At 37.9% G+C, this 21,749-nt stretch overlaps 1 protein-coding gene across 2 annotated transcripts in view; it reads left to right on the top strand.

The window, feature by feature from the left end:
- The first annotated feature begins 11,124 nt into the window (after window positions 1-11,124).
- CDH7 (cadherin 7) overlaps window positions 11,125-21,749 on the top strand; it is a 119,337-nt gene continuing 108,712 nt past the window's right edge. Inside the window, exon 1 of one of the 2 annotated variants that reach the window (XM_087961480.1) lies at window positions 11,125-11,441. The gene's annotated coding sequence lies outside the window, so the exon portion shown is untranslated. The remainder of the gene's footprint in view (window positions 11,442-21,749) is intronic. The other variant, XM_087961479.1, reaches the window with a different exon arrangement.

Below are 21,749 nucleotides of genomic sequence, written 5' to 3'. Positions count from 1 at the left end.
CCGAAGAAACACGCAAACTGAAGAAGAATCAGGGAGCGAGGTGGCATCACCGCCTAGAAATAGCACGAGGGAGGCAAGCCCATGGGACCCGGAAGTAAGCCTAGGAGACTGTGATAACAACAACGAGAGCCGCGCCGAGTCATCCCGCACAGAAACGGAACTAGCCGTACCGGAAAATTTTGGAAGCGTTCCACCAGAATCAGACTGCAGACAAAAACCGGTGGAACTGCGAAAATCAAACAGGCAGGTGAAACAACTTGCATATCTACGCGAGTATGTTACCGCACCCCTCAAATGGAACCTAGGGGGGAGGGGTGTTATGAACTAATAAAAACTATTTAATAAAACTTGTCAACCTCATGATAAGCAGGCTTGTAATCCTGCACCTTTGATTGGCCCATGGATAGCGAACAGGGATTGGTCCTTACGGAGCAGCCTGATTGGCTATTAGTTGAACATCTACCATTGGGCAAAAGTTAAGCATTTGGACATAATTCATTGGTTAATGGGTCAGCAGCCAGCTCTATAAAAGAGCTGCTGCTGCCCAGGGTTCTCTCGCTCTGTTTCTAATCCTTAATAAAGAGTTGAAGTTCACTAGTTCTCTGACTCGTCTCCGTTCCTTGAACCCATGCTCAGAACATAACAAGAATAATAAGAAAAACTAGTAACAACATATACCTGGGACCTGAAATTGTTCCATTTTCAATTGGTAAAGATAAGGACACTTGAATAAAGATCCAGGTGGTTTAATACTTTATGAAAGAGCAATATATAGCATGTATTTTTGAATGCTTTGATATAGAACAAATACAAACTATCTTATTCACTTTAAAAAAGTCAATCTTTTTATATGTGTAGAGTTTTTTTTAATACAATAAAAACTTTTGATGGAACAAAGCACAGTGTGATATTTCATACATGGTAAAACTGTAGCAATGGGACATTTTGAGGAAAAACCTTTTCAGACATAAATTAGTTTTGTTTAAAATAGATCCTGGAGGTCAAAGTCATTTTCCTTGTGATGATAACTTATTATCAATAACACAAACACCACAAGAAATATTAGAAGTCTATTTCATGGGCATAAGCTCATTTTGAAAACTTGACAGGGTTTGCCTTTGCTTTCCCCTTATACCTTAAAGTCAAGGTGGACCAGTCTTGAGCTTCTTCCTTGACCCTTCTTTCTGGGCTTAGCTGATGTTTTGGTAATGGCTGCCTGATATTGTCTTCAATGTCATCTCTGTGGTTCTCTACAGTAATATGTAATTAAGAAATTGTATTTATTGTTTCAAAAATAAATTGAAAGTACCTCATGGTAAGACTATCGCTTCATAACAATCCATCTGCATTTTTTCAGTTTCAGAGTAAATTAAACTAAATTATGCAACCAGGATATTTAACATGAAGAAATAAGGAGAGGTATGTGCCTGAACATAAATATAAATATTATGATATAAAATACAGTATGTACAAGTTTTTTATTAATTGTAAGATTTTCAAGATTGTAAGAAGATGAAAGAGACTTAGGTTTTGCTAGACCCATTTACAAATATTTTCTTACTTAGCATATCTTCTTCCATAAATGTATTAGATATTATCTGCCACAAAGATAATGTCTTCCACAAAGTACAAGAAATGCTCTTCATGATTTGTTAGACAATGAATCAAAACTATTTTCTAAAATTCTCTATTCAAGGCAAAAATTGGAATTTTGTCTTCACAAGACCATATGATAATTTCAGATGATAAACTGTATGTATTTATATATCTATCTCGAATAATCTTCCTCATCTGTTGCATTAAAAATTAGTTCAGATTTGCTTCAATGAAATTATTCAGACCCTGAATCTTGAAAAAAATTGCTTTGCCAAAGCAGGGAAGCCACATGATTTGCTGTGATCTTTTCAAGGTAAGCAGGATCAAGAAACAGGGAAAGCAAGATTTACAAAAAATAGTCTTTATTGTAGAAGAGTAGCATGATCTTGTAACATCCCTCCCACCAAACCAAGAATCTTGAATAATTTTTCCCAAACTCTTCTTACAAACTCAAGATGGAGTTAATTTGAAGTTTCTTTCTCCAACTTTCCTCTTTCTTTGGATTGTGTAATAATTGTTTCACAACATTTCCTTTTAATGTCTCTCTCATTTCTTCCCTATTGCCAAGGTGAGAACTACATCCCTTCACATTTGTCTCATATTGTTCAGCAATTTGTCTAGTGTTTCATATTTTGGTGGGCAATGCTTCCAAGAAGGGTGTTCTCTGCTGGCTCCTCCATGAAATGCTTCCAGGCTGAATGGCTTCAAAGATGTCCACAGTTACCACCAAAGCCACCAAGCCTGGAAGACTTTCAGTGCACACTCAACCTCACAGCAGAGACCAGACTGATCTCTTTCAGTGTCACTCAATCTCACTGTTTTTCTGATCAACATTCTAAAAGGTCTTCTGGTAATTCCATGCTAGTTAAGTCTTTTCATCACTCATCAGCTTCAAGTGACTGGATGGGCAAGTATTTGAGAGTTGTGCTAAAGATGTTTGCTTACATTGCTGGCCTCTATTTCTCTAAAGGATTTGGTGAATGTTTTGGAGAAGACTCAACACTAGCAAGTTGTCTTCCTGGGGATAATCATGCAGCATACTCTTGAAATTGCTAGTCATAAAGTTAACCATGGAGCTATCCTTCCACTGGATGTACATGAGGTTTACTCTGGCCATCTAAGTATTGTATGTATGCAATTCCAATCATGTTGTCTTTTTGTAAAACTAGGGTGTTCAGGGTTGATAAATTTAATACTTCCAGATATCAAGGAAGTCCTTTAGGTATTGCTCCAAGCTCCAACAGATTTTTTTTTCAATAAGTGCTCAACTTTGATTTACACGTTCCAGTATTTCATACTTTTTTCCAACTGCTTTTTTCTTAATCCTAGGATCACCTGGTCAGCAGCATCAATGAACCAGACTTTATTCTTTTCAAAATAGATATATTGTATATATCAATTATGAACAAGATGCTTATCTGTTTGGATCCTAAAGTTACATATTTTAACCCACTCATTTTCCAACTTGATGATCCCAGTAGTTTTTAACTATATTCAAATCCAAACCTCTGGCAGTTTCCAATGAACAATTTTGGCAACTCAGTCATGACGTCATTTTTAGTCAGTTCATGATTTTTTTCTGCAATCCCTGATCAAATGGTTGTTTCATCTTTTTTTTTCCTACGAAGGCAACATTTACTTACATGATAATTTTTTGCTTTTATACAGTTAGTCAGCAAAGCATGTTCTTGAGCCACTAAAACACAATCAAGCCTTCAGTTTCTTTCTTTAATGCTCTTGATTTTAACTAGTTCCATGTTTTATTGGCTTTTCCTTCTATATTCTTCAAATATTGATGGTCATTGGCTTGTACTTCCATTTAGCAAATCCATTTTCAATTGTTTCTTTTCTATTCTCAGCCTTCACCTTTGTTGTTTTCAAGTTTTCTTGATGGACTTCCTTTGACAAGGGCTCTTCACTTTTCTTAATATAGTCATTCAAACCATGTTTTTAATCCTTTATAGCTTGTTTTACCTGTAGGAGTCCTGGCAGAGGAACGTTCAGCTCTTGTCAAATACAGCCAATCAATATTGCCTTTTGGCAATATTGTCATGGTATATTGTCATTAGTTTTTCTTGTTTTCTGATCCAAGTTATCAAGTTTTGTCTTGTTTCAACTCTTTCTGCTGTACATTGTATAACAGGGACTGCCCACCCATTGATTACTTTGATGATGTTTCTATGATTTAACTTTGTCTTCATAATTTATTTTCCATTTGCTTTATATAGGAAATATAGTTAATATTGTTGCTGCACGTTTAGCTTTAACCTCTATAATCATTTAGCATGTTATATTGAGTAGAAATGACATGTACTTCTCTTCTAATGTTTAAAAGGTTAATATTTGTATTTGCTTTGAATTGTTTTTACTGTATTTTTATACTGCTTTAGAAGTATATGTGTGTATACTCTCTCTCTTTTTCTCCCTCTCTCTGTCTCTCTGTCTCTGTATGTGTGTGTAACTTTGGAACAAATAAAACAAATACATCATTAACTCTCATTAAATAGAATGCTAGGCAGATGATATGATAACAGAAAATATTTTATATATTTTTTGTTTTTGCCTGTTGTTGCTGTTGATAATTTTCCAAAGCAAAGTGAGGACATTCTAAATATAGGTAATGGGAATGCACCTAAACTTGGCAGAGAAATTTATTTTGGGGGCAATGATTGATTTCAGAAAACAAAATTATATATATTTAGAATAACAGAACTGCTGCAATGCTGTATATAAAGACACTTTTAGAGACAACTCAAGAAATCTCTGATGATAGACAGGGAAAATTGTCAAAGTGTTTGTGAAGGCCAAGAATCCAGAACATGTTGCACCAAGACTGTGCTAGGCATAATTGTTGCTTACTCAGTTTTTGGCCCACTTTTAAAGTGCTAATTTTGAACTGAGACACTAGGACTATATGTGACCATGGGCCTATTTCCAAAAGCCCTCCTACAGCCTTTTAAACCCCCACCTCCCCCCACACTGTTCTATGGGATGAATTCCCTCCTTTCTGGGACATTCAATAAAGAAAAAAATTCCACCTATATCTGAGGATGTCTCATCACTTTTACTTATATCATTAGGAAAGTGTGCAGACATCTGAACAGTGTAATACTGATAGATCCGGCGGTAATACTAAGCAATCCTAAGTTAGTGATCTCAATGGGGGTGAATTCTCTAGTACCCTACATATTGGCTTTGCTCCAAAATAAGAATTTTGTCCTCTCTCTGAGCTTGAATGACCTCTTTAATGGTGTGCAATAGTCTAAAAGCACAGTACATAGTGAAACAATCCAACTTGTCCTTTGGCATATACTGTATAACTCCTGTAATGGTTTTGGCAGAGTCTCATGTAGTGGTTCTCCTTGCTTGCTCTCTCTTTTGGGAGCCTTCCTTTTGGACTCCAATCTGCTTCTCTCTTTCTGTTGATGTTTCTCCAAATTATGAGCCTCCTCCAGCCAAATCTATTGAGCGATTACCTCACAGGTCAAACTTCCAATTCCTAGCATGCTACAGTGACCAAGTTGCCAACTCTTACTCTATAACTGTTTGTGCAAAACTTTGTGCCTTCTCTCTTTTGTCTTTTCTTGTAAGTAATTTTCCAGCAAGTTAGGGAGAACATCTCCACCTTGCTAGTTATACACATCCTTCCTTTCTTTTTTTTTCTCCCTCTCTTCTTCTTCTCATTTTCTGAACCCAAAATGGGGCCTCAATGTGTCTCTGGGTTAGCTGCTTCCTCTCTGTATCTTGCTGTTTTCCCCCTGCCATTCTATCCCCTCTTGTGACATGACCTTTAGAGACTGAATGAAGTATAACCTAAAGCCAGACAGTCCCACAGAAAGGGAAATTCAGCTCTTAGTTCTTACTTTCTACATCCCACAATCTAGCTGATTTCCTGCATCCCACAAATTTAACCTTTCCTGGCCTGCACTAATTTTACTGCAACTCTCTCCCAAAAATTGATTGCCTGGCTGTCAAATCAGGGAAACAGGAGTTGTTAAAAATAGATGACATTTATCAGCAATGTTATTTATTATAAAGGAGGCATTGTAGTATCAATACAAGACTAATGGACCTATATCTCACATCCAATCAGGTATTTGAACTGCCACTATTTACATTCTCCTAATTGAGCTTGGCACAATCTTGTCCCTTCTGTAGCCAGCATCACTGAAGAGATCGAAGAAGCATTCAAAATAATCCAGTATAATATGCTTAATTTTCAAACTGGAGATACAGAGAAAGTGACACAATGGGGTCTATGCATTGAAAACTCAACTTTCAGGACTAAGAAACAAAAATGATGATGGTAGGAGAAAAAAAAAGGTTTTGTTTCCACTCACTCTTGACTCTGCCCCTATTGCATATCACTAGTAAGCAGCCACTGATAATCACCTGTCTGGGGACACAAGCTGAGGTTATCTGAAGGATTGAGTGAAACCAAGGAGCCTTATAAATTATCTCAGAATTTCTGCTCCAGGCTCTCTAACAAGGTCCAGCCAACTGATTTTCTTTCTTCTAAAAGCAGTATGTGTGTCCCTAAAACTATTAGTCTGTAAACAATTTGCTGGTTGTTTATAATGTAGCTGTTTTTTTAAAGCTTTGTAATGTTATTGTTTAACATGGATTTAAGTATTAATATCTATCAAGTTTCTCAATAATTCAGGTCATAGTTATCCCAATGGTGCTTTTCAAAATGCAGTTGGACTTTCTTGGTATTTTTCTTGAAAATGTTTCACTTCTCATCCAGGAAGCTGGAACTTAAGAACTGAAGAAGCTTCTTGGATGAAAAGTGAAAGATTTTCAAGGCAAACATCAGGAAAATCCAGTTGCCCTTTGAAAAGCACCTTTGGGACAATTTAAGTATTAGTTTATTTCAAATTGTATTGGAAACTGCTTTGAAATGAAAAGAGGCATATACATAAATAAATTTAAAATGTTTGATCTCATCCCAATAAATAATTGAGGCATTTGTTCTAAATACATTTTGTCTGACTCCTCTTATTTCTGCTTTTACATAAAAAAGAAATGTATCTGCAGAACAGTTTCCATGGTTAACTGTACCAAGCCCTTATGAGCTACACAGGATACTGCAGATGTTTTGTGATTGAATGGCTCCTATTATAATGCATCAATAGCCTTGGGTGCATAGGTTTGAGATAGATTTCTTGTGGTTTCAGACATTTTTCCCTGAACACATAGTTCACATAGAACACATAATTCACATAATCTGTCATTGTTGGACTCCAAGTACAAGCATGACAACAAAAATGCAGACCTAAAAATCAGGTTAAGAGGACTTGATATGGATCACATTGCTATTTGATTTTATGCTTAGAGAAGTATCTCTTTTTGTGGCTGCATTTCAAAAGCTATACAATTTGAAACTGACATATTTGATTTTTCTCAGTGATTAACAAAACATATACACCATCACCATTTTCATTTTTATATAAGGAAAACTGCTTTATTCTTAAGATATTCTCTTATCAGTGTTGCCAGAGTTCAAAATGTGCTTTGAATTAAAGAACTACATTTAATTAGAAATCCACATAACAGCATTTTTTCTTTGAAAATGTACAAGAGCTTTGAAGAAAAAGCTAGTTTCTCTAAAAGACAAATCAAAAGACAAAGTTTATTTCAATTAGATTTCCATGGTTGTGATCCATGGTAGGAGCAGGACAAGTTTAAAAAAATATTTAAAAATGTGATTTCTGTACCAACTATGCTAGTGCTATTGTCTGGCATTTATACTGTAAGAAAAAAAGGTCTTGCACTAAATACATACCAATAAAATGCACTAAATACATACCAATAAAATGCAAAATATTAAAATGATTATAATCTTTCTAGCTTATGATGTCCTTCCCACCACTTTTACAGGAGCAAAAGAAAAACATATAAAAAATATCAGAATACTTAATAAGAAAATTACTTTCAATTAATGTCAAAAGTAATTGATGCATTTTTCAGATGCTGTAAAATAATGCATTTTCCAGACACAAAAGCATAATACTTGAAATGTCTATGGAGATTCCCAGTCATCCAGGTCATGGTTGTCCCAAAGGTACTTTTTTTTTTTTTTTCAAGAGGCAACTGGATTTTCTGGTTTTTCTTTGAAGATGTTTCCCTTCTCATCCAAGAAGTTTTCATCATCCAGTCAGTTTCTTGGATGGGAAGGGAAACATCTTCAAAAAAAAAAAAAAAAACCCAGAAAGTCCAGTTGTCTCTTGAAAAAAAAAAAAAGGAAAAGGGAAAAAAAGCACCTTTGGGATAACACTTGAAACTGCTATATTTTGTATTTCTTTGTTCATACTGCACACTGCTCACTCCAAAGTAGGATAACTGGTGTCATTGAATGGTTAACATAAAATAAGAGATGGTAAGAGATATTTAGTTAATTCTACTGCAATATCCCAAATGTATTCCAAGTATGGTTGCATACAATAATTATCAAAGCGCTTTAGCATAGGAGTTCCAAATAACTTTCAAAGGTACCTTGCATCTTTCTAGTATATAGGTTAATGTTTTATACCTGCAGCTTATGGTCCCTTTTCTTCTTTCAGAAGCAAAAATGATGTGGATAGAGACCTAGGTGATTCTAATTCAACCTTTGCTGTTTCATAGCTTCACCAGGTGTTCCTTCTTGAATTACCAGGCTATTTTTCTGAGACCTGAGGTATGGATCCAATGGAGTCTCTTTGTATCATATAACAATTAGTATAATAAATATAACAGAAATTATGTTTGAGTGAGAAGCTGTGAGAGGACTGGTTAGCCTTATTAGGAAATTTCATTTGTGTTGTTTCCCAGTTATTTTCATATGTGCTCTAAGTCATAACTGAAAGCATCATACACTGATTGATGTCATATTGACATACTTCCCAATATACAGTAAGAATTTCAGATTGAAAGTAATCTCACTTTATAGCAGTAGGTCCCTCTCTGTTAAATGAAGAAGGCCTAAAGCAAACTTTGCATATATCCACTTGCAGCCAATCCAAGACGGGGGAAATCTTGGCAAGCTGAAATGTTCAGGGAAGGAGATGGCATTGCAACAGTTAAATCTGGCTGTCAAAATTAGGAATGAAAATTATTTTCCAGTTCTGAATGACACCAACAAGTTTCAAGTTTCTTCCTTTCTGGGAACATTGAGGATCTGACTGACGGAATGAAGTAGCATTGGCTGCAGTGTCTACTCAGTTGTTTTAGATTCTGTCCATCTGCACGTGCAAAGTTGCTTCCTATCAGTCTTTTGCAAACTTCTACACAGCTCTCCTCTTGCAACTCAGCCTTTCCACACACGATGTTCCAAAAGCATCCTATCAACACGACCTTTCCACTTCGTTTTTTTTAGAACATGAAGTTTTTTTTATTAAGTTGAACACTATGTGCTTCTTTTTCTCTTTACTTCTGAAATCAGTCTCCCTCCCTTAATCCCACTTGCAACCTGCTCCTCTCATTTTCCTTTCCATTCTAGAAATAAGAAATGCTTAATAAGGTAAGCAGCAGAAACAGTAAAAATCCTAGGTTGCAAAGGGAACTGCTAACTGAAGGGAGAGAAGTCTCAAGTTAAACTAGAGAGAGAGAAAAAAAATTCCTAGCTTTTCTTATCTTGATTTTGAAAATGTAACTGCCATCTTATGTTTGTTAGGACAGCACAAGTAATATTTACTCTCCATAAGAAAACCTACTAGGGATTCAAGATTTTAGGGAATAATGCTGCATGCATTATTCCACTAAATCTAGTGAGACGGTAATATTTCAGCACACAGAATGGAGAGCTGCACTTGCATATATTCAGATACTTTTATTACATTTTATATTGATTCATAGAAATATTACCAAAAGAATATTCAGTCATAGGAATGCTGCTGAAAGAATATGTCCCCCTATGGCCAATTAAGCTTTGTTCCTAGTAAGTGTGGATAGACCTGTGTCCTTAATTGATTTTTTTTTCCCCTCAGAAGATGGCATTTACCTCTGAGTAATTAATGATTATGGCTTAAGTGTTAGCTTTGCGGTAGTCTAAGGTCATCTGGTTGCATTTTGATCATTTTTAAGGGGCTTTATTGGGTCTCCTGCTGTCTACAGTTGAGGAGGCAGATGGTTCCTGAGGAAACAAACGGACTGGGTCTTGTTCGTGGACTGTACTCTCTGGCAAGCATCCCTGCCCTATAGCAATTCTTTACCTTCTTGGACTTTTAAATCTAGGTTGTTGGGGGTTTTCTTTGAAAAATAATACAACATTCTTTTATCTTATTGTGCTGTTTTAAGCCTTAGATCCATAACTGGAGCAGCAGGTCTGGGGTCATTACCTCAAATTTGGATAGTCTCCTAACCCTTCTTCCCTATTTGCATTTGGGAGGATAAGCATGGAATGACTGAAAGATGGGTGGGAAAGTTCACTTACATTTCTCTTTGAAAGTAGAACTAGGGTAGACTGGGGAGGCGGAAATAGCAAATCTATAAAGAAAATGACTTCTGATTAGGGCATGATTTCTTTTCCTGCCCAGGGAGCGCAATTGATCATTGCTTTCTATGACAAGGTACGTGTAAATACAACACTTCTCACCCATCCACCCCAGCTTCAGTTTTCATGCACTTTTAAATGCAAATCCCTTTCCAGGAGCTAGATTAGCTGCCAACCCTGCCTTTATGTCAAGGGGAAAAGCCTTACCTATGTTTCCCCTTTGATGCCCACCTAAATTCGTCCTTCTCAAAGATTATGGTAAGGGACTAGAATTGGGGAGGTGGATGGAGAATAGAGGAGAGGGGGGAAAACCCCGTTACTGGTTGCAAAAAGGACCCTGCACCGGCGATTTTTGATACGCCTAAAAAGAAAAGAAAAGAAAAGAAAAAAAATAACGCGTGGGGAGAGAAGAAGAAAGACCCAGCCTCCTTCCACCTGAAAGATTCAACTTCTTTTTTGGGGGGGGCTCTCTTGAGGGATGATCCACATGCAGTTCCCGCCGGCGTCCTGAGCTGCGGACGCCTGACCTAGAGAACTCCCGCCTGTCACATGGCGAATGTCCTCCTTCACCACCTGGACCCGGAAGGCTCAGCCTGGCGAAAAGGCAGGTTGTTAAAAGGCAGGTGCCCTAAATTGTTGACGCAGGACGATTCCTGCTCACGGGCGAGCTAGCGGGCGGCGGGGGGGGGGGAGGTTGTGCTGTGACTGAAAAGCCCTGGGTGGGGGAGGGGAAACCTTGGGGGAAGGGGGGGAGGAGGCTGCTATACTGTGTACTGTGGGCTTTCCGAAACTCCGGACGGGCTCCATCTTCCTAAAAGGGCAAGGCTTTTCTCGATCGCAAATCCGCTTTTCTCTACCCCTTTCACGGCAGGGTAGGACTAAAAACATCTCTCCCCAGCGCTCGCTTTTTATTTTATCTCCCCCACCCCCACCCCCACCCACCCCCCGCTTCGCGGAGCCGCTTCGCCCAAAGAAGCGACAGTCGGCTCGTCTCTTCTCTTCAGCTAGGAGGGAAAAACGCGCGCAGGCTGAACGGCCGCCGCCGCCGCGCTCGACCGGGAACAGCCCATTGGGCTAGGAGGGGTGGGGATCGCACGGCAGGAGCAGCGCCCCCTCGCCGCTGACTGGCTCTCGCGGCCTCTCGGGCGTGCTCTGATTGGACGGAAGGAACACCCCCTGTGCCGGGGTATCTCGCTCAAGCAAAGGGGCTTGCCTAAACCAGCAAGTTCTATAGCGGAGCCGGGGGGGGCACATGGTCGAGAACCGGCAGCGGAGGACGTTCGCCGCTGCATCCCTTCCATTTGGATTAACGGTTCCTGGCGGCGGCGGCGGCGGTGGCTGAGCGGCGAAAGGAAAGCCCGAAGAAAACGACCCGGTAAGGCTGCCTCCTTGAACAACCGGGCTTGTTCACAGCCCTCTTCGCAAACCCTCTTCCTTAAGTCTCGGGGCAAAGGCAGGTGCCAGGCTGCAGGGAGACTCCCGAGCCGGCGGTCCCGCATTCCGAAGTTTCCTTTCCATCGCGCGGTTCTTCCAGTAGCCAAGATCCCGCCGATGCCTGTTTGCTTTTACCGGAGAGAAAGTGGGAGATCTAGCGTCCTGAAAAAGCGTCCTTCGCGGGGAGCAGATCGGTTCTCTTCCTTTCCTCTCCTCTCCCCCCCCCCCCACTTTCCCCACCCGCCCGGGTCTATCGTGCAGCAAAGATCCATCAGAAAGTCCTGCTTTTCAACGACCCCTAAAACAAACAAATAAACAATTTAAAAATAGAAAGCTGCTGAATAGATTTTCCGCGGTAAATCACGGAGGCAGCTGGGACCAAGTCAGCCGCCCTTGTTTAAAAAAAAAAAGGAAGCGACCCGCCAATCCGCGAGCAAAAAAAGCACGAAAGGAGCGAATAACAGCCCCCTTTCGCCCTCTCTCTCAGTTTTTGCGGTCAAACTCAGGTGCCGCCAGTTTTTTTTTAAGGCTGGTCCTGATATTTGCCGCTGAACGGCTAGTGATGCGGGGAGAAAAAAATCGCCGCCGTTGACTCTTTTCTTCTGTTTGTGACGATGCATCTCGGGTTTTGCAAGTGGCAACGCGGGCAGGTTTTAAAATTAGCATTCACTTTGTAAGGTTGACTTTGCGGGGTTGGAGGTTTCCTGCTGACCTGCTTCATGAGCATATTTGGGTAGATTGCCCTAGATAGAATGAGCTGGCTTTTTGCCTTGTTGAACTTAATCTTCAGATGTCAAGTTAGATCAATAAAGGAAATAAATGAAAGAAAAGACTTAATATTCGCGTCTTGCTTTTGTGATTCAGTTGCATTCTAATTACCTTAAATGACTTTAAGAAACAAAAAACAGGTACAGTTATGAAAAAAAAAAAAGGTTACGCTAGGACCTTGATTGTACACATTGGATCGTTGATACTTCAATTTTTTTGTCATTGTGGAGAAGCTTTGGTAACATCTAGAGTTAGAATAGTGTGTGTGTATGTGTGTGTGTGTGAAAAACCTATTGTAGATGGATGAGTTTTTTTTCCTTGGTGATCAATTTTGGTGAAAGTTGTTTTGAAATTAACCCTAAAGATGTCTTTCCCCAAATGCCTTTAACAAAAAGGTGAATATATATTTTGTAATTTATGGGGTAAGCTTGACTGGTTTTGAAAAACTGGAATGCTGAGTGTGGTATTATGCTGAATATATTATAAAAGCAATCGATGAAAAATTAGCAAGAAAGAAGCATCATTATATTGTCAGTATGTTAAGCAACATCAAGGTCATAGAGTTTAGCAATACTGTGACTGTGGGTTACAAAGTACATACTCCTATTATGTTTACCTTTGAAATCTGAGATTAAAAATAGGTTCAGGCTTCTGGAAAAATATAGCCTCTAAGGCATCCTTAGGATTGGTTTCAGTTCTAAATGTTTTGTTTAAAAATGTCAAAGAATCAGGTAACCAAGAAATAAGACCGAGAGAATGTTTGATGGGAGGGAGGAGATTCAATAAAAAATGGTTTTGCTGATTTAGATCTATTACTAAAGCATTACTGCTGGCATATTAGACCAGTAAGCAGAACATAGCAATATATACTACCCAAATCAATAAGGCTCTTCAAATGTAAATGTCAAAAGTTTATAGCTTTTTTTAGAACTACATCTGGAAGGATTGAGTTGATTAATCTGAAAAAGAAAACTTCCCCCATTCATAAGTTGTTTGTGTGTGTGTACGTGTCTGCGCCCATGTGAAGTCGCTGAAGTCTTATCAAAAGACAAGGTTATATGTGCAAAGTAGAATAATATAATGAATAAATATCTTGGTAGGTTTCACAACTTTCCTTCCACGTTTATGATTATGATGCTTCTCTAATATGTAAAAGTGTATTGTAGAACTTTTGTGGAGTTGTAGTTCAGGCTTATGCCAATTGTCTTTGTGAACGATACAGCCTTTATCCTTTGTGTATTGTGTGTCAGAGCAGCATCCTAGATGTTAAGCTATATGCTTAATATTTAGAAAAAAATCAGCTTCTCAAAGCTTTTGTTTGCCACTCATATGGAAACCTATTTGATTCATTCTAAATCAGAAAGGTGATTGTGATCATTTTAGTTCTCAAAGCCCTCTAAATGCAATTCGCTTATCATAAGTTATTTCTTATCAACTTCTAAGGAAACTGAAATCAGATCTGAATAGCTAGGAGTTATTTGTATAGCATAGCCTGGAACAAACTGAGACTTGAATTTGCATCTCATTGGCTATTTCACCACCCAAAAAGCCTTTTCACTCTGGAGCTCCTGGCCATGTGGTCCTGTCCACCATAGTCTCCATGTTTCCAGTGTCTTTTTCCCACTTGGAACTGAACCCAGAAGGATATTTCTTCCAACAATTTAGTAAGTGGCAGATGCCTACCCTCTGGGATGAAGAAAAAAAAAAGCAAAAAGCAAAATGTGTATGTAGAGAATGGGCTTTGCTGAGGGATACAGGAAGACCAATTTGGCTAAATAAAGATTCTTAAAAGGGCAAAATATATATAAATATTTCAGTGGCACCTTTGAGAAGCTACTGTCCTCACTTCCTTTAGTTGATTAGGCACCATTTGTTCCTGAATGTATTTCCATGCCAGCTCCATTGTCCTGCTTTTTTCAGGAGAATAAGGCATTAGCTAAACCTTGCTTGGAGAGGGAGCATAGTAGACAGATGATGCTTACCTCAGCCTTTGCCACAGCTGTACATGCAGCTATAAGCAGCAGTGCATGAGTGCCTCCACTGGGAATATAATGGCTCTGCAGGGAACTGTCACAAAGTCATCCTTGGAAATTATGGATAAAGGCAAAATGACTGCTAGAATCTGAATGCCTATAGGATAGATCAGTGTTGTAATAGATTGTTTCTTTCCCCCTATTTGCATATGGACATCAGGGACATCCTTGTATCTTCAATTCAAATGATGGAACATGTCATGGGCTATAGAAGTGCTAAGAGTTGATGTATCTGATCACCAGGGCAAGCAAGGGAAGCTGCCATTACAAAGGACAAAGCATTCAAAGAGGTGCAATGGAATCCTTCTCTACATATTTGAACTGACTAATGCATATTTGAAATAACTTGGAAAAGTTTAGAAGGTAATTTGTCTTTCATTAATATAAAAGGCTTCTTCTGACTTCAGTTAACCAATGATGTGGATTTTCCGGCTCGGTTTCTCAAATCAAAGCACCCTTTTATCAAAGCAATTCAAATTGTTGCAACTCAGCACTATTTCTTGAGCCTCCTGTAATGGATTGTAGTTGCTTTTCTATTTTCCTATTTGTAGATAAAAGCTGTGCTGTTCACAAAAGTGTGCCTTTTGCTTGTGTGTAAACTTGCAGCCTTTGAGGGAACCTGAAGACAATAGGGCAGGAAAGTGGGCACTCATTCAGATTTCACAAAATATATGTTACTGTATGACATTCATTTTTAATAACAAGAGCAAGTGTTTGGAATTTAGTACAGAAAAAGTTGTATGACCTGAATTATCCAGCTTGAGTTTCAAAGACCTATCATTCTGAAGAAGTGTTTCCATACTTTTTCCAATGAACTGTACTCTGAATCAGCACTTGTAATCTAAATTAATTATCAGTTAATTATATAATGCATACTGTAATTTCCTTCTCATAAAAAGCAACTGTTCACAGGGGAAAAAAAATACAGCATTGATTGTGAATTTTAAAAAAGGAAAAGGAAAATCCCAAGACAAGACCCGAATAGTACTTTTTAAAAACCCACAGGAAGGAGCAAAAGTTGTGACAATTTTCTTAGGGGAATTCTGAAACAAAATGATAAATTGTAACGCTGTATCTACACCTGGTCTTTTATCATGGGACAAACTTGCTGCTTCGGCAGTATTGAAGGAGTGATCGTTCAGATGCCGTGTGTATTAATCAACATTAGGATTATTACAACACAGTGGGAGTTGCTTCAAATAAAGAGCTCAGAGATGAAGGACTTACTCTTGGTGACCTTCATAGATATGATTTTCAAGAAAGCATTGTCTGTGCTTTCCTGTAAAGGGTATTTCAAGAGATAGTAAGAATCAGGGTCAACATTTGGTCAGTTCCATAAGACTGAATTATTTGGGGCATTAAGAAAAGTGGGGGGGGGGGAACCTAGGCAATTCATGGAGGATTTTAAAAAAGCTACATGTGTATTTGCAAACAAGGACTATAGCTCCGTTGTAGAATTTATGTTGGGAAAACTCTTACCATGAAAAGACAGTTGTCCTAAGATACTTTTTTTTTTTTTTACAGTTGTAGTGCTTTGGGGAGTAGTTATGAGGATAAAGACAAAAGAGGGATATTAATCAAGCAGAGACCAATGCAATATGAAAGGCAGTTAGCTGTAACACAAAAGTCTGTAGATGAATTCAAAAAGTATAGTGGGGTTAAAAACATTGCTTCTAAAAACAGTCAGAGTAGGAGGAGATTTTCTGTAATCAAACATGCTATTTATATCATGGAAAGAGTTTCATTCAATGATTCAAGGCCTCAGAGTCATCTACGTTACATTCTAATTAAGATGCTACTGATTATAAAAAGATAGACCCTTCTTTGAGTTCATCTCAGCTCTTGCGGACTACATGGACACATTTCTGTGTTAGGAATATGGATTGGGGATGTTTCATTTCAGGTTCCTAGTGTAGTCAAAGTCCTAGGATTTCCTGTTATCCATTCAGCTCACCAAGTATGAGTTAACTTTAACTTACCTTTTTGAGGTCAGTTAACTTTGGCTACATACTGTTGTCTGTCTGGGTCATACTGACTATCATTATAATCAAATGCAGTAATTAACATTTTTAAAACATGAATAAAACCTTAGCTATATGTGACAGCATATACTTTACTGATTAAATGTCATTGAGTTGGTTTTGACTCTTAGCTGGAAAATAGTTACACTTTCAATATGATTGTTCATGAAGCAATTAATCCTATTAGTCATTCATTCTTGCATACAAAAATCAGTCTAAAAGTAAGTCTCTTTTTCAGCAGAACATGAGATATATGGAACTAGAGGGAGCTTTTCTTTACAAAAATTGTGTGTAGTTTGATCTTTGGCTACCATTAGATGTTTAGCATATGTATTTATTTATTGGGACTGCAAAATGTTTTCCTGTAGTGTTTTGCCCAGGCATTTATTGTATATTCCAAAGACATTCAAGGTTGAGACAAGTACATTTTAAAACAAAAACTTGAAGTTGCTTTCTCCTTCACTTAGTACTTTATTCCTTGAAGCAGAGATGACACAAATGGCACCTAAATCGTAGGAGGAAGGTACAATTACTTTATCGCTTTCAGTGGCATTAGTATCTGTTGCTCAATCTGACAAACATAAGGTGAAATGTATGCCTTGGCAGTTAAAAGGCCTTCTGTAACTTGAAAGCCATGATGATATTTAATGACTTTATACAGTAAATGATCCTGAAAGGATGGCTATTCCGACATACGCTCACACAGCCTAGTAACGTGTTTACTGTTCTAAGACATACATCTATATGAAACACAATCAAGTATATTTAACAAACAACTGGCTATTCCTCAAGAATGCAAGGGTATTACAGAGACCGTTTTATCATATTTTAACAAAATGAATGCATTGCCATGTTAAACAAACTGGAAAGGCAACAACATAAAAGTAAAGAATTTCTGCAGATAAAATAACAACCATTAAGACCAAAGCAAGTAAACTATCCAGTTGGAAAAATGTGTTGCCACTTAACTGAACAAAAATAATTAGAATGACAAAACTCTGTGCTTTTAAACTCTTCTGCAATGGGTAAATAATGAGTTCCTACAAAGGATGCAAGGATTCTATAGGCCAATCTTACTCACTCATTTACATTTTATTTAGTATCCTAGATAGATAAAAATACCTCTGAATGTCTGACATTGGGTATGCTCAGATTTTTCTCTTCTTTCTTTTGTTAGAATTATTTTGGGCCACCATTCCCTTGGTTTAGAATAGTAATTCTTTCCAACATCAAATTGACTTGAGGGAGCTTTTTGTTTTCTCTGTTATTAAGAAAGCTTTTTGTCATGTCAAGACATGTATATTTATTGCTATAAATACAAGAAGCCTACCTGAGGTATTATTGTACCTGACCATGGTCTACACATTAGTGTAGTGCTGCAGATATTATACCCCCATTGCCAGTGGATTATCGCCTGTCCTTATATTTTCAAAATAGATGGAAGTGAACATTTATAGCTTTGTTGGGGCTGGTGGGGTGGATAGTTAGTAACTGTAACAGAGTTGGAAGGGACTTTGGAGGTCATCTTGTCTAACCCCATGCTCATGCAGGACACCTATACTATTCTGTCAAAATGACTGTCCAGTCTCTTCTTAAAAGACTCCAGTAGGGACACCCAGAACTTCCAAAGGCAATTTGTTCCACTAGTTAATTGTTCTCACTGTTAGGAATTTTCTCCTTAGTTCTAAGTTTCTTTTCTCCTTGGTTAATTTCATCCATTGTTTCTTGTCCTGCCTACAAGTGCTCTGATAAATAAGTTGGCCCTATTTTCCTTGTGGCAGCCTTTCAAGTATTGGAAATTTGATATCATGTCGCCCTGGTCCTTCTTTTCACTAGATTAGGTATACCTAGTTCTGGCAATAGTTCTTCATTTGTTTGAGCTTCTAGGCTCTTAATAGTTTTTGTTGCTTTTCTCTGAACACTTTCCAAAGCTTCAACAATTTTTTTGCACTGATGAATATGCATAGTCAGCAGGAAGCTGATTTCTGGATGACCACAAAGTCACAGTTTAACCAGAATGCTCAAATGGTATAAATAACAAGAATGTGATCTTTGGAAAATGGAGAGAATTGAAATAATATTTAGCAGAATTGAAATAATATTTAGTTAAGGAGTTAAGGCACAATATTTCTGGAAACTATATTTCATGGAGAGAAAAATTGTAATATGGGGCGCTTCCCTCCCTTCCCCCCCCCATATGATTCTCAGTGACTACTTGGACGAGACCTTCCAGTTTTCTTGGCAAGGCTTTTCATAAATGGTTTGCCATTGCTTCCTTTCTAGAGTTGAGAGAAAATGACTGGCCCAAGGTCACCCTGTATGTTTTGTGCCTAGGGCAGAACTAGAATTCACAGTCTTCTAGTTTGTAGCCAGATGCTTTAATCATTACACCATACTGGTTCTCTGCTAGTTTCTTTAGGAGCTGCCAATTCCTGATACTGCACAATTTTACAATGGCATTGCGAAAATGCCTTTGACTCTTCTCAGTTTATGGTTGAAGTTGTACATTAAAGCTCCATTCCAACATGGCAATTTTCATGCTCCCTTCAAGTTTAGAAGGAAAAGTAGCAGCAATTTTGTGTCACAATAATCAAGGTTATTATGGCAGCCCCTGGAATATAAATGTTTCTTCAGAGCAAGACATTTCAGAGTGGTTAGAAAGAAAGGAAAAAAGACCCTAACACATTGCAAATGTTTCACTGACATTTCTTATGAAAATTGAGTTGGTATTTTTATCCCTGTTAAATAACAATCTGCTGCCTCTCTGAAATAAGATGACAGTTTATCAATATCAGATGGTTACAATAACCAAGTTGGAGTTGTGTGACTTTAGTGACAGCTGAGAGAACAACAAAGGTTAACAAAGCTTAATTGTGGTTCAGCTGAATGTACTAGGGTTTGCAATCAGGGAGAAAATTAGAAACCGTGATTAGAAAAAGATTGGAATACATGGTTTATAGTATATCTGGTCGGTAAGATTTATGAATGACAAAACAGCCCTAGTTCTTTCTTTTCAACCAGCTGTAAAGTAGAAGCAGGAGGGTGAATATTCCCAATCATGGTTTGTTTTAAATTAAGATTTTGCATGTTACCTCAATGTTCTTGCACATTAAATATGAAAGGAAAAAAGCATACAGACTTTGGCTTCTTGAATTCTTTCCATATCCTTTACCAGAATTGGCTGTAAGAAGTGTCTGTATTTTCTTGTTGCATCTCGGTATGTATCATGTATCATCTCTCTCTGTGTTTCTGTGCTAACTTTGTGTTCTACCTCTTTGTGTTTATGTGTATGTAGGCACAGAAAAGTACAGGCTTCTCCTGTGTGTAGGAGAAGAGTGAGATGTCTGGGCAGTTGCCAATACCCTAAGTCCATTGTCCAATTATTTCTCCCATTTTCATTCTTAATCATCCTTTTTAATGTAATATTTCCTGCTCCACCAACCTTGGTCCCATTCAATTTTCAGAGCGTTATTCTGCTGATAAGCAGACAGAGTACTAGTCCCTTTATAGTCAGTTTTTTCCCTAACATATTGTTGGTTTAAAGCAGCTGTGTCAAACTCAATTTTATTGAGGGCCACATCAGGGTTGTATTTGATTGGGGGGGGGGGGCAAGTAGGTATAGCAAGGGTGGGCATGGTCAAGGTTGGCATGGTCAGTTCGATAGTTTGCAGCCCTCTGCCATAGAAAATGGATCCCAGAAGGGCCAGGAGGGGCACCACAGGCCAATCATTTGCTCTTTCCAGGGCAGCCCCACGGGCCAGATCTAAGCACCCCACGGGCTGGATCCAGCCCACATGTCTTGAGTTTGATACCTCTGGTTTAGAGGGAAAAACAAGTATTACTATCAAACTGAATTGAAAACAGATTAAATTATACAACTATGTGAATTGTTTGACTCTATTTAAAGACAAAATTACATTAGACTGTTATATTTGAGCAGCGAAAGTAGAAATAGTGACTAGATGGCAACAGAGAGCATTTGCCATCTAGTCAGTGTTAGATATTTTTTTTTACAGTTCAGCTTTACTATAGTAGCTTTTCATTACATGTGGTTCTTGACTTACAACCACAATTGAGCCCCAATTTTTGTTGCTAAGTGAGACATTCGTTAAATGAGTTTTGTCCCATTTTATGATCTTTTTTGCCACAGTCAAGTGAATCACTGCAATTGATCATTTGATAATTCAGTTGTTAAGTGAATCTGGCTTCTCCATTAACTTTGCTTGTCAGAAGGTCACAAAAGGTGATCACATGATCTTGGGACACAACAATGGTCATAAATAAGAACCAGTTGCCAAGCATCTAAATTTTGATCACATGATCATGGGGATGCTGCAAAAGTCATACCTGTGAAAAAGGGTCATAAGTCACATTTTTCAGTGCTGTTGTAATTTTGAACAGTCACTAAATGAACGATTGTAAATTGAGGACTACCTGTATACCTTTTTTTTGTTGAACTGCCTCCAGGTTGGATTCTGAACACTTTAAAAGCCATTGATTTTAATAGGACAAAATATTGGCGATCCAAGAAGGCCTTATCAGCTCTCGGTTCATTTGAATAATTATTTCAGATGTCAACAATTTGTGATATATCATTTAATGATTACAGCGTAACTTATTTCATGACCAGCAAGTTTATCAAAGATAATTATAGGTATCACAGCAATAAAATAATCTATTTTTCTTTCTTTTTATTGATCTTTATTTCTTCAATTATATACCTGAGGCAATTCTATGTAGACAAGTGGAAGAAAAAGCCAAGTAAGTTTCTATGATTGACAACATTTATTTTTTTAAAGCTTACCAGAGCAACTTTCATAGCCCATAATTTCTATTTATTTACTTAGCAGTCAAAGGCCAAAACTCAAGAAAGTTCAATATATGTATATAAGTGATACAATTAATAATTGGAAACAAGAACAAATAATGCAACACAATATTTGAATAATATGAAAGGACAAATTCAAACCCAGTGCTTCTGGGTGGCAATTGCAAATAGAATAGAATCATGATGAGAGATTCACTTGGAAGGCAGCAGTAGACTAAGACCTGAGTATACCATTTTCTTCCCATGGAAAAAAAAGTCAGTCATAATGATGTATTGAACCAAGAATTCATCCCAAAGATTAGTTTTCAACCAATTTTTATTGACAAATTCCCATTTTAGCTCCACTTGAGCCAAAGCAAACATCCAGTGGACAAGTGTATTAGACACATAGCAAGGATCACAAAACAAAGCTCACAAAATGTTTCATTGCATTGTTTCTGCTGCATTCAAGCCTTTACAGAGATGGAGATGGAACTCCATATAACCAGAGGATTGGTCCCTTTGCTCTAAAGAGCTTGGCAGCAGTTGCAGCAAAATTGTTTCTGTTATGACTGGCAAAACACTCTATAGCATTTAAAACCTTCTGGGCAAAAACTTAA

Source organism: Notechis scutatus, chromosome 3 (genome assembly GCF_049901735.1).
Source record: "Notechis scutatus isolate UNSWTSFEM ecotype Mainland chromosome 3, rNotScu1.2, whole genome shotgun sequence".
In the NCBI taxonomy this organism is placed as follows: Eukaryota; Metazoa; Chordata; class Lepidosauria; order Squamata; family Elapidae; genus Notechis; species Notechis scutatus.
This window is presented reverse-complemented; position numbering and strand designations above follow the sequence as displayed.